At 56.3% G+C, this 13,556-nt stretch overlaps 1 long non-coding RNA gene across 1 annotated transcript; it reads right to left on the reverse strand.

The window, feature by feature from the left end:
• Positions 1-4,174: 4,174 nt before the first annotated feature.
• LOC102252091 lies at positions 4,175-7,957 on the reverse strand. The gene is made up of 3 exons (XR_001360351.1): positions 5,401-7,957; positions 4,586-4,669; positions 4,175-4,508 (listed from the first exon to the last, which is right to left on the reverse strand). It is a non-coding gene; the product is annotated as an uncharacterized LOC102252091 (long non-coding RNA).
• Positions 7,958-13,556: the final 5,599 nt, after the last annotated feature.

The following is a 13,556-nucleotide window of genomic DNA, read 5'->3' on the forward strand; positions in this document are numbered from 1 at the left end:
CAGGGTGATCGGGGGGCCCCCGCTGGGACCTGCCTTGGCTGGCCTGGGGCCTGCAGGCTGGGGGCAGCTCCTGTATGGACTGTCTGCCCCCTGATGGTCAGTGCACATCATAGCAACTGGTCATTCCACCATTAGGTCGATTTGCATATTAGGCTTTTATTATATAGGATGGCCTGTCGCTAGGGAGAGGAAACTGGGTATTGCTATGTGATGTCATTACCCAGTGCCCACAGCTACCGTTTCCAGGCTGGGCTGGTCTGTGGGTTGCATTTTGTGCCATGAGGTCTTGGCAACATTGGCTGCAATTTGGTGGGCTGTTGCTCCGGGGTGGTGGCAGGGCCTGTGTCCCACTTGGGGGAAGCTGAGTGTTGTTTTGTTGGTGCCAGGTCTTTAGTGCTGTTTACTGTTAAACTAGAGGCCCGGTGCACAGATTCGTGCACCAGTAAGGTCCCTTGGCCTGGCCTGCACCCTCTCGCAATTCGGATGTCGCGGCAGCTCCTGTGTTGAGTGTCTGCCCCCTGATGGTCAGTGCACATCATAGCTACTGGTCGGATGGTTGGAGGGACACTTAGGATATTAGCCTTTTATATATATAGATAATTAATAACCACGGAAAATGTTGTAATATTTGCTTTTAATGGTCATACATATTCTAATGCATTTAAGAAAAAGAGTCGCCCTGGCCGGTGAGGCTGAGTGGATGCAGTGCTGGCCTGTGCACTGCAGGGTCCAGGTTTCGAGTCCCGGTCAAGGCCGGGTACCTGGGTTTTGGGTTTGCTCCCCGCGCCCAGTCAGGGTGTATGCGGCAGGCAACCAGTTAATGTGTCTCTCTCGCATCTATGTTTCTCTCTCTCTCTTTTTCTCTCTCCCCCGCCCTCGCTTCCTCCCACTCTCTCTGAAATGCAATGGAAAGAATATCCTCAGGTGAGAATTAACAAAAAACAAACAAATCAAAAAAGAGTCTATTTGCCCAGGTACCCATCATTTCCATTACTTTAACTTTATTCACAAAAAGAATGACCAAGTTATAAACCATAGAGTAACTTTAATTTAAAACAGGAGAAATAATGTAGAAAATAGTAGTTTCAAATCATAGTGTAATAAAAGTAGAGGTTGATAAAAACCAAAAAGGCCTTCAGCTGAAAATTTCACAATTCCCTACTAATCAACTTCTGAGTCAGAGGGAAATGCAATGTGAAATTACAGAATTTCTGGGAAACAATAAGAATGAAACTGCAAGAGAGAATTTGTGGAAGACAAATAAAGCATGCTCATAGATTTAAATATTTCCATCAGTAACACAGCAAATTAATTCACTATCTTGCTCAAAAATTGGAAGAGGAATAGGATAAACTGAAGTAACGCAGGGAAAAAAAGCAATAAAGATAATAGGAAAAAATGTTGTAAAATAGAATAACACTGGAATTTTCAATTCACCAAAAAGCCAGTGAAGCCCTGGCTGGTGTGGCTCAGTTGGTTGGGCGTTGTCCCGTGCACTGAGAGGTCCCGGTTGGATTCCTGATCAGGGCTTGGGTTGGGGGGGCTTGATCCCCAGTAGGGGGTTGCAGGAGGCAGCCAATGTTTCTCTCTCATCGATGTTTCTCCCTCTCCCTTCTTATCTCTCTAAAATCAATAAAAACTTTTTAAAAAGCTGTTTAGTTTATAATCAAAGAAAAAGTGAGAAAACTTAAAAACACGAAACAAGAAATGACAAAGGTGGTGCCCCCCCGGGCACTGTGCTGACTCCTCCCACACACTATGGCCCTTGCAACACCACCACACGAGTAGCTGTCAGCGCCAGCATTATCATCACACGCCTCTCACTGCACTACGTGAGACAGCGAGGCGCAGAGAGGGCCTCTGACCGCGCCCAGGACAGTAGCAGGTGGAGCTGGAACACAAACCAGTGCCGCCTGACTGGCGCCCGATGCCATGACGCCACAGTCTCCCCCCAGTGGTGGAGGGTCCGGGTGGGAGAGGGTGCGACCATGTTACTGGGCCTGCCTCCTGGTGAGATCCGCTCCGCATTGCCTGCTCTGGGGCCAGGGCCGCTGTAATCTACGTGGTGACAAGCATCAGCTTCCAAATGCAGCCCTGCTTCTTTCATTCTTTCTTTCTTTTTCTGTTCATCTTCACCCAAGGATACTTTTCCATTGATTGTTTAGAGAGAGTGGAAGGAAGAGAGGGAGGGGGGAAGAGAGAGAGACATTGATATGAGAGAGACACATTGATTGATTGCCTCCCGCGTGTGCCCCAACTGGGGCCGGAGATCAAACCCACAACCCAGGGATGTGCCCTTGATGGGAATTGAACCTGAGACCCTTTGGTGCTTGTGCTGGCGCTCTAACTACTGAGTAACACCAGCCAGGACCCTGTTTCTTTCTCATGCAAGAAAGTGTCAGCAAGGAGCAGGCCCCAAAGGAGGGCGTGACCTGTTCTGAGATCACTCTTCACTTCGCTGATTGAGACAGAGAAGAGGAAACTCTGGTCTAGAAAAAATTAAATGCATGCAAGCCCTCGGCTTATGTTCCCAGCCACCCAATGAGATTCCATAGACCATTTCAATCAACAGTATGGGAAACACTGGTCTCCATCCTATATAATAAAGGGCTAATATGCAAATGGACCAAATGGCGGAACGACCAGTCACTATGATGTGCACTGACCACCAGGGGGCAGACGCTCAATGCAGGAGCACCCCCTGGTGGTCAGTGCGCTCCCACAGGGGGAGCACCGCTCAGCCAGAAGCCCTGAGCCGGGCTCACGTCTGGTGAGCGCAGTGGTGGTGACGGGAGCCTCTCCCGACTCCACAGCAGCACTAAGGATGTCCAACTGCCCCGAGGGCTCCCGGACTGCTGAGGGACGACCCCCCCCCATGAATTTTGTGCACCGAGCCTCTAGTTTGGAAAATAAAATGGATAACCACTTCCCACTCTGCCCCTAAGTCTGCTCCAGATTGATTAAAGTGAAACATAAAATGCACACTACGAAGGTTCAAATCCTGGAGAGGAAACTGTCATCTTGTAAAGAGCTGCCAGCCAGCACAGGCAGGGAAGTTAGCGGATTAGTGCCAGCCGCGGCCAAGGCAGCTGCAGCCCCTCCTCGGCTCCTGAGCAGGGTGGCGGAACAACCTGGGCGTAAGCAGGAGCTGTAGTCTCCCCTGGCTGCCGGCCAGAAGCCCAAGGTCAAGATGCAGCCGAGCTGTCATGCGCCCGCCGTGGGCTCTGGGAGGATCCTCCGCCCCTGCCAGCTCCTGGGGGCTCCAATCCTTGCCGTTAGCTCCTTGGCATTAGATTCCTCACCCCAGTCCCTGCCCCTCCTCACATGGCTCCCCGGGTGGCTCTCTCTCATCTCACAAGGACACTAGTCACTGGATTGAGGGCCCTCCCTAGCCCAATGTGACCTCGTTTTAACCTGATTACGTCTGCAAAGGCCCCACTTCTAAACAAGGAATGCGGGTCAGGGCAGACTTGAACTTGAGGGGATGCTACTAAAGCCAGGGCATCAGCTCAGCAGTACCTTTCCACTTGAGATGCTCACCCTTCCTTGTCCTATGATCCTTATGATCATCCATAAACGTCCTCTTCCCTCCACATGCCATCTAATGCAGAGCAAGTCCTTTTGGTACTGATGTAAAAGCCGCCCCCCTGTCCCACCCCCACCGCCGGCACCTCTGTCCTGGCCCCCACACCTCTGGCCTGGCCATCATGGAAGCTCCCTGCCCCCGCTTGTCTCCTGCTTCCCGTGGTGCCCGCCCCCCTCCCTGAATGATATTTTAGAAAAACCACAAATCAGGTGATATCATTCCCTAGCCCCAAACCCTCCTTGGGCTTCTGCTACAACCCGGGTCACTTTCGCCCACAACCGGGAGCAGTGAGAGGGGGTGCCCACCGGCGTCGGGAGGGGCGTTGAGGACTCAGGCCCTGCTGGCTTCTGAGGCCTCGGGCAGCGCCAGTCCCCCGCGGCTGTCAGCAGTGAGGCGCGCCGCTGACCTCGATCCTCGACCATCGAGGCGACAGCTTCTCCTGGCCTCTGCCTCCCAGCGAACTGCAGGGTGGCCCCGTGACCTCTGAGGGCCACTGTGCTGCCACTAGAACCCATCAGCTCCGTCTCCTGTCACCATGGCGATGAGGTCGCTATGGGGACGCTGCGATGGAAGCAGTTAGATGTCATCCCCCTAGTGGACCAGGCCCCGCCCCCACCCCATTCACGCCTGGGGAGTTAGGGCCGACCCCTGGGTGAGGGAGGTAGGTGAGGGACCTTCACTGTTGGCCCCACATCTGTCTGAGCCCAGGTCCTCGGTCTGTGAGCGAGCTCTGGGCACCTTGTTCCGAAGTTCCTCAGAGTCAGTCAGACGGCGTTTGAGGCCCAGGCTGAGGGGTCGCATCGGCATTTTGACCGCCTCCAGCTGACTCAGCGGAGGCTCTGGTAGGAACACACTAGACTCGGAGCAGGAAGCTATGTGTGACCTTCAGGGTGGCTCCCCAGGCCTCAGCGTCCATCTGTCCCTGAGGAGGGAAGGGAGGGGGTCGGCCTGGGAGAGACGGGCAGGAGGACCCTCCCTTCAAAACTGAGTCTTGTCCACCTTTTCCTGCATCACAGGGGGGAAGTCCATCGATAGAGCAGCCCAGCCTTATGTTCCGGCTCCTTTCCCCTGATCGTCCTCTTGCTAGTCCTCACCAAGGATATTTTTCCATTGTTTTTTAGAGAGAGTGGAAGAGAGGTAGGGGGGAGGGAGAGAGAGAAAGGGAGAGAGAAAACATCAGTGTAAGAGACAGGTTGACTGGTTGCCTCCCACCAAGGATAGAACCTATAACCCAGGTATGTGCCCTTGACCAGGAATTGAAGCCTAGACCCCTTGGTGCTGGAGCCAATGCTCTAACCACTGGACGCACCGGCCAGGGCCTGATCATCTTTAAGTCTCAGAACATCTGCTGCAGCTTCTCCTCTTTTTAAACTCTTTATTGTTGAGAGTATTACAGATGTCCCCCTCCCTCCCCCCCGTGCCCCCCTTATCTGTGGACTGAAGGGTCCCGAGTCTGATTTCCTGTCAGGGCACGTGCCCGGGCTGCTGGAGGATCGAGCCGGGAGGCAGCCGATCAATGATTCTCTCTCATCATGGATGTTTCTATCTCTCTCCCTCTCCTTTCCTCTCTGAAATCAATAAAAATATGTTTTTTTTAAAGAACTGCCTGGGGCTCCAGCAGCCTCTGTGTCACTCAGCCACAATCCCTGCTGGTGTTTACAGCCCAAAGTTACTGGGGCTTCTCTTCCCAGCCCTGGACTCCTGGGCTGGGGGGCTGGCGTGGGGCTGGGCCCCTTGCTCCTCACAGGAGGCCTTGGAGATCTCCCTCCCGATTAAAAAAACGCCGCACGTGGGTGTCGGACCAGCCCGCTCACCGTCTCCGCCCTCCTGCCAGTCTCAATGTGCTTCTCCTCTACTCCTCTAGCTGTAGGCCTTCCATTCAGCCAGCTTCAGGCGGTTCCAAATGGTGTTGTTCTGTGTTTTAGTTGTAATTTTGATGTGGTTGTGGGAGGCGAGTCCCTGTTTACCTGCCCCGCCGCCGTCTTGGTTCTCTGCAGCTTCTCTTTCTAAGCAAAAGAGCAGCACTGCTCCATCGAGTGGGGCTGCCTGCCTGTGGCGAGGAGGCTGGAGGGCGTGACCACGGAGCTGGCCCCGACCCCCAGGCCCTGTGACATCATGCCCTGAAGGTCAGGGACCGTGCTCTGCACACGCCAGGCACTGAACACACACAGCCAGTGGTCAAGGCCATGACCAGGATGGCCGGTGTGTGCTGTGCGTTCTGGCTGGACTTCCCTTATCTCCAGGTGAACTCGGCAAAAAGCAAACGCGCTGGCCCTTGCTTTGCTCTGTGCGGCCACGCAGTCCCAGGCTCTGACCCTCGGCGTCCGGCGCACCCTCTCGGTGACGTAGAGCTTCCTGCCAGGACTCCCTGCGGGCGCATCTGGAAATGTCAGGTCACCCTTCTCCCAGCGTCAGAGGCTCCCGCGTGGCCAGGCCCCCGAGCGCAGACTTTGGGAGCCCGTGCCGTGGTCAGGCACACCTATGCCAACGTGAGGTGCATTGTCCTGGAGGTCAATATTGACCTGGTACGTACGTTCCATCGGTATTTACCTCTTACATCAATGAAGCTTCGTGCTTATCTCGGGCATGGGCACCTGCTGACGCGGAGCTCCCGGCCTGTTCAGGAGCCCGGCAGGACGGGGGCGGAGGGGCCCACAGGCCCGCGGGCTGGAAAGCGTCCTCCAGTTCCGCTCCCAGTGTCCTTGGGCCTGGAGTCCCTCGTGGTCCCAAGGTCCCGTCACTCCCAGCCTGTTGCCTAGTGAGCAGGACAGTGTGGCCGGCCGCCTCAGATCGGTGGAGGCAAAACTTGGAAACTAAGACGGTGTTTGCATTTGGATGGACTGAAACACGGCGGCCCGACTCCAGCCAGCGCTGCTGGGAGCAGATTCCGGGGAAAGTTGTGAAAACGATTAGATGACCATCATTTTGGACCAAGGAGATGAAGTTCCCGGGTGGGGGCGGGGATCCCTGCCAGGCCTGTCTGTCTGAGGGCCTGCAGTCAGCACAGTGGGGGGCCGGGGTGTGTGCGGGGCAGCAGAGCCAGGAGGTCGGCCATGCCGGGCCTCTGTCCACTGACCTGCGGACAGAGGTGGGGAGGAACCGGGCCCGGCGTCCCAGATGCAGCATTTCCGTGGCACCATGCTGAGCACACAGCGAGCTGGCTCGGGAGACGGCGGCCTGCTCGGCAGGTGATGGTTAATGGTGCACGTCCACTTGGCCAGGCCGCGGGCGCCCAGACGTTTGGTCTGATGTTTATGGGGTGTGTCTGGGAGGGCGTTTCCGGGTGAGATCAGCATTTGGATCTGCAGACTGAGCCAAGCAGGTGCCTCCCCGGGGCGGGGGCCTCATCTGCGTAGCATGGAGCAGAGCGGGTGCTGGCTGTCACTCAGCCTGAGCTGCGACGCCGTCTTCTCCTGTCCCCTCTGGGCCTCACACCCCTGCTCTCCTGGGTCTCCCACCTGCACATGGCAGGCGGCTTATGGGGCCCGTGTGCCTCCGGAATCCCGTGAGCCCACCTGCACCCGCTGGTCTGTCTCCCACGCACGGAGCCCACCTCCGCCCACTGGTCTGTCTCCCACGCACGGAGCCCACCTCTGCCTGCTGGTCTGTCTCCCACGCACGGAGCCCACCTCCGCCCACTGGTCTGTCTCCCACGCATGGAGCCCACCTGCACCCGCTGGTCTGTCTCCCACGCACGGAGCCCACCTGCACCCGCTGGTCTGTCTCCCATGCACGGAGCCCACCTGCTCCGCCTGCTGGTCTGTCTCCCACGCACACAGCCCACCTGCATCGCCCGCTGGTCGGTCTCCGCAGAGCCTGGCTGATGCTGACTCCGCCACAGGCCCAGGGGAGCTGGTCTGTGCTCCAGCACTAACCTCTCAGCCCCTCTGCCTGGCCCTGGCTCTGCAATAGAGACGACAGTGACATCTCCTGGCCACCGACGGGCTGCTCCCTGAGCCTCCCTTCTCCGAAGGCAGGATGGTTGTCAGGGTCTGACGCCATCAGGCAACTATCACCGCGTTTGGTCTTCAGAGTGACCACCGACCGTCGTGCAAGGGCAGGACTCAGGCTGCAGAGAGCCCAGCCTGGACCGGCCGCAGGCACCACTGGTCAGGCGTGAGCATGCGCACTGGCCCTGGCCGGCCTTGGGGCCTCCTGAGGGTGCCCACGGCAGCAGAGGCCAGGCTTGGGGTGGGGTCAGCCTCCATCGCATCCCTGCTCATCTTCTATCCAGCCAGACAGTAAGAGATTTGCAAACATGTCAATATAGCTGTTTGTCATAAAATACTTATGTTCACATATAGATTGTCAGAGGGGAGGGGTGGGGGCACTGGATGGAAGAAGGTGAAGGGATACGCATGGCCCATAGACACAGACCACAGTGTGGGGAGGCAGGCGAGGGGCAGGGGCTGGGCAGAGGTGGACACAGGGCGGGGGGAATAGGGGCATCTATAATAGTGTCAACAATACAGACAAAATATCCTATCTAATAAAGAGCTAATATGCTAATTAGACCAAACAGCAGAACGACCGTCCGGACAACCTTCCGGACGAAGCCGGGGCTGCAAGGGCCGAGCCCCTTGTACGAATTTTGTGCATCGTGCCTCTAGTCTATAATAATAAAAGTGCAATATGCTAATTAGACCGATGACCTCCCAGACGAAGCCAGGGCTGCTAGGGAAGCCTGGGTCCTGGGTGCCTGCCAGAGGCTGGAGGGAAGCCCTCCCGGGTGCCAGAGGGAACCCAGTGCTGGCTGGCAGGGGAAGGAAGGCCTACTCTTGCATGAATTTCGTGCATCGGGCCTCTAGTATATTTATAAGTGGTTGATTATTGTTATTTTCAAATGAAGGAATAAATATCTTTACGTGTTTTGGGTTTTATTTTCTACTTTGGTAAATTTCTCAGTGGCCATTTCTCATATGGTGACTACAACTCAGACACATGCTCTGCAGCCCCTCCTGCCTCCTATCACCCACCTCTCAGGTGAGGGAGAGATCCGCAAACACAACGTGCTTCCTGTTTTCCGGGTACTGCTCCAAGTCCTTTGCAAATATTAGCTCAACTTGATCCCCGTGAAATGCATGAGGTAAGCACTGTTAGACCACCCCCCACCCCCACCCCGATTTCTGGGGGGTACAGAGAGACTGAGACATTTGCCCAGGGTCACACAGCTGGGAAAGGGCGGAGTCAGGAGCCAGTCTAGGCCTCTGGCCCAGAGCTCAGGCTCCTGCCCTGCGGGCTGTGCTGTCTCACCTTCCAAACTGGGTGCTAACACTCACAGCCCACAGGCTCGTCAGCGACAGGCTCATTTCACATCAGCCTCTGAGGTCCTGCCCGTGGAGTTCAGACACTGATGGTACTGCCTCCAAATGTGTGTGGAGCATGTGTGTGTGTGTGTGTGTGTGTGTGTGTAGAGCATGTGTGTGTGTAGAGCATGTGTGTGTGTGGAGAGTGTGTGTATGTGTGTGTAGAGCATGTGTGTGTGCATGTGGAGAGTGTGTGTGTGTGTGTTGTGTGGAGAATGTGTGTGTGTGTAGAGCATGTGTGTGTGTGTGTGTGTGTGTGTGTGTGTGTGTGTGTAGAGTGTGAGTGTATGAGTGTGTGTGTGAGGAGAGAGTGTGTGTGTGTAGAGCATGTGTGTGTGTGTGTGTGTGGAGAGTGTGTGTGTGTGGAGAGCATGTGTGTGTGTGTAAGTGTGTGTGTGGAGAGTGTGTGTGTGTGTGTGGAGAGCATGTGTGTGTGTGGGGGGGGAGTGTTGTGTGTGTGTGTGGAGAGTGTATGTGTGTGTGTGTGGAGAACGCGCATGTGTGTGTGTGTGGAGAGCATGTATGTGTGTGAGTGTGTGTGTAGAGCATGTATGTGTGGGTGAGTGTTTGTGTGTAAAGCATGTGTGTGTGGAGAGCGTGTGTGTGGAGAGCATGTGTGTGTGAGTGTGTGTGTGGAGAGCATATGTGTGTGTATGTGGAGAGCGCACATGTGTGTGTGTGTGGAGAGCATGTATTGTGTGTGAGTGTTTGTGTGTAAAGTATGTGTGTGTGGAGAGCGTGTGTGTGGAGAGTGTGTGTGTAGAGCATGTGTGTGTGTGTGTGGAGATCGCGTGTGTGTAGAGTGTGTGTGAGTGTGTGTGTGTGTGAAGAGCGTGTGTGTGGAGAGTGCGTGTGTGTGTGTGTGGAGAGTGTGTGTGTGTGTGTGTGGAGAATGTGTGTGTGGAGAATGTGTGTGTGTGTGTGTGTAGAGTGTGTGTGTGTGTAGAGTGCGCGCGCGTGTGTGTGTGTGTGTGTGTGTAGAGCATGTGTGTGTGTGAGTGAGTGTGTGTGTGTGTGTGTGGAGAGTGTGTGTGTGTGTGTGTGTGTGGTGTAGTGAGTGTGTGTGTGTTTGTGTGTGGAGAGTGTGTGTATGTGTGCGAGAATGCGTGTGTGTGTGCGAGAATGCGTGTGTGTGTGGAGAGTGTGTGTGTGTGTGGAGAGCGTGTATGTGTGTAGAGTGTGTGAGTGTGTGTGTGGAGAGTGTGTGTGTGTGAGAGTGTGTGTGTGTGTGTGAGTGAGTGTGTGTGTGTTTGTGTGTGGAGAGTGTGTGTATGTGTGCGAGAATGCGTGTGTGTGTGCGAGAATGCGTGTGTGTGTGGAGAGTGTGTGTGTGTGTGGAGAGCGTGTATGTGTGTAGAGTGTGTGAGTGTGTGTGTGGAGAGTGTGTGTGTGTGAGAGTGTGTGTGTGTGTGTGTGTGTGTGGAGAGCATGTGTGAGTGTGTGTGTGTGTGTGTGTGTGTGTGTGAGCTCAGGCTGCCATAGTAAACACCACAGACCCGGGCTTACACAACAGACAGTTGCTTCCTCCCGGTCCTGGAGGCTGGACGTCCGAGCTGGAGGTGTGGGCGGGGCTGGTTCCTCCCGAGGCCTCTCTCCTTGGCGTGTAGACGCCGTCCTCTCCTGCGTCCTCACACGGCCGTCTCTCTGTGTGTCTGTGTCCTCGTCTCCCTTCTTATAACGACCCAGTCACTTTGGACCAGAGCCGCCCTCTCTTTAAGGTAATCGCCTCTTTGAAGGCCCATTCCCAATGCAGTCACCCCCGGGGGCACCTGGCACAGAAACCCTGTGGAAGTCTCCCTTCACTTAAAATCTCAGCCTCGCCCGCTGGCCTGGCTCAGTGGCGGAGCGTCCACCTAGGAACCAGGAGGTCTCAGTTCGATTCCTGGCCGGGGCACCTGCCCGGGTTGTGGGCTCCATTCCCAGTGTGTGGCGTGCAGGAGGCAGCCGATCAATAATTCTCTCCCATCAATGATGTTCCTCTCTCTCTCTTCCTCTCTGAAATTAGAAAAAAATTGAATTAATTAATTAAATAAAACCTCGGCCTAATTAGACGCTGAGTCTCGGGGCCCTAGTCAGAGCTGCAGGTCTCCCTGCAGACAAATCCGAGTCTCTCTCCAGCAGCCTGTCCCTCTCACGTGCCCTTCATGCAAATGACCAGCTCACTTGGGGCGGGGGGCTGGTTAAAGGAGAGACCCCTGTGGACAAGGAAGCCCCTCCTGGTTGAGAGTGGCATTCAGGGCGCCAGCGGCCCCACTGGGAAGAAAAGAGGTGCTTGCCCCCAGGTGAGGCTGCGGGGAGAAACCTCGGGAGGTGAGAGGCACTGCCTCTGCGCTGAGCCCGTCCTGCTGTGCCCAGGGTGCCCAGGCCACAGACCCACCCCGGGCGCAGCCCTGAACAACTTCCCGCCTCTGCCCTCACCTGTGCAAAGGACTCCACCGGTCCTGCCTCACAGGTGGACCTGGGCTGGGCTGTGGTTGGCCAACAGAGATGACCATGACCTAGTTCTGTCCAGGTGTGGGCCTCAAGAGGCCTTGCCCACACCAACCACCTGGCTGCCAGGTGGCCGGGCCCTGGGCACGGCCGCGTCCCAAGCCAAGAGGCCTGTGGACGGCTCATTGTCGTTAGCGCTTGGACAAGTTTGAATGGGGTTCCCACCACTCGTAGCAAGTTCCCGGGATACTGAGCCTCCCAGCCTGACCTTGGCCTCGGGCCCTCACAGACAGACCCAGATCAGCCCTCTCGTTCACTGCGTGAGGGAAGGATGGGAACTGAGCAGGTCTCTCCTGCCCGAAGCAGGGAGGGGGTCCCTGGCTCCCAGCGCTCAGTCCGCGGCGCAGAAATGCTTTCAGTGCGGACACGGGGTGGAGGCAAGGCGTGTCCACCGAGCTCCGCCTGCTGGTGACAGTGTGCGGTCAGGTGTGTGGCTTCATCCCTGTGGCCTGCTGGTGTGGCGTGTGTTCATTCAGGCACAGCGCGTTCCCGGTTCCAACACGCTGTGCAGACGCTGGTGACACAAATAGTGGGAAGAAATTTGTCCTTGTGGCCCAAGGAGGCTGCTCCCCTGATAACGTGGGTGGTGAGGCCTTCCCCCAGGTCCCTGGGCCGGTGCTGCTCCGTCCCCGGACCTCCGTGTCGCACATCCCGGGACCACTCCCGCTCAGAGCACACTCAGCGGCTCACACAGGCCCCAGAGGCCGGCGGGGATTTGGGAATCCGGGGATTTGGGGAAGGGAAGTGAGGCTGGGCCAAGTTTGGCAGAGCGCTCAAAAACATGCAAACCCCTTGTGGGTTGAGAAGACCCCCCTGTCACTTGGGCATGGGGACACCTCGCCACAGGGACACCGCCCAGACTGCAGGCTCTCGGGGGTCGGGAGCCGCTGCAGAGGCTCTCGAGGGCAGGTGCGGGCTGGGTGGAGAGGAAGGCATGGGCTGAGCAGCGTTCTGGTGTGGGTTGTGGCCAGCCCAGCCCGGGGCAGGGGTTGTCCTTGTCCAGGAACCTGGGCCGAGGTCAGGATCCTGGGAGCAGGGACACTGGACTGAGAGGTGCTCCTGACCTCCGGGCTTGGAGTTACCCAGTGGGTGGCTGGGCTCCCGGACAGTGGGTGTCATGCCTGGGCGGCGGGAGATGACCGCACCATGGACCCAGACACAGCTTCCTGGGGAAGGTGTCTATTTGGCAGGTGACCTGAGCTCAGTTTGGGAAAATAGGAAAGAAACAGAGGGCATCACTTCAGACCTGCTGGGGCACAGTCCCCGGGCAGGCTGAGCTGCACACCTTTGAAGCATCTAAGTGAGTTAGAGAGGCGCCTGCAAGTGCAGAACAGCATGTTCCGGGCGGACGCGCAAGGGCCAAGGGAAGCGGTGACAGACTCATCTCAGAGATACAAGAGTCATCCTGGGAGCCTTCCTGCAGGCGGCGAGTCCAGCAAGGTTTCACAGGACATGGGTGGGTGACCAAGAGAACGTTCCAAAGTGAGGAGAAGGCCGCAGGCAGTGGTCACGATCAGAAGTCTCATTCCCAAGTCAAGGTTGTGCCAGGAGAAGTGGAGATGACAGGGCATTCAGATGTGCTTTTTACTTTTTTATTTTTTACTGATTTTAGAGAGAGAGGAAGAGAGAAAGAAACATGTGTTGTTCCACTTATTTATACATTCATTGGTTGATTCTTGTATGTGCCCTGACCAGGGATCGAATCCACAACCTTGGGGTATTGGGATGACGCTCTAACCAACTGAGCTGCCCGGCCAGGGCCCGATGGGCTCTTTGAAGGACATGCACCGAGGGGCTCCTGAGGGTTCCTCTGCTCGGTTTCACAGTGTGTCGGCCTCACTAACCAGCTCCGCCCATACACCGGCGGTTCTTAAACTCCATCATTCATGGGAATCACAGGGGAAGATGGTAAAAATGGCAGCTTCTCCTGCTTCACCAATGGGGACCCTGATTCCGAAGGGCTGAGGCGGGAGCAGGGCTCTGGTTGGCCGAGCCCCGGGGGGTTCAGGCTCATGGCCCAGCAGATTGACACTAGGCGAGTGGCTGGAGATGGCTGCAGAGCCTCGCCAAGGCCCCGATGTCTTTGTCCTGGCCAGCAGAACGGCTTCCAGCGACATCCACATCCTGATGCCAGAAGCTGAGCACCTTAGGGGTCACAGGCAAAGGGAACTATC

This window comes from Myotis brandtii, unplaced genomic scaffold (assembly GCF_000412655.1).
Source record: "Myotis brandtii unplaced genomic scaffold, ASM41265v1 scaffold868, whole genome shotgun sequence".
Classification (NCBI taxonomy): domain Eukaryota; kingdom Metazoa; phylum Chordata; class Mammalia; order Chiroptera; family Vespertilionidae; genus Myotis; species Myotis brandtii.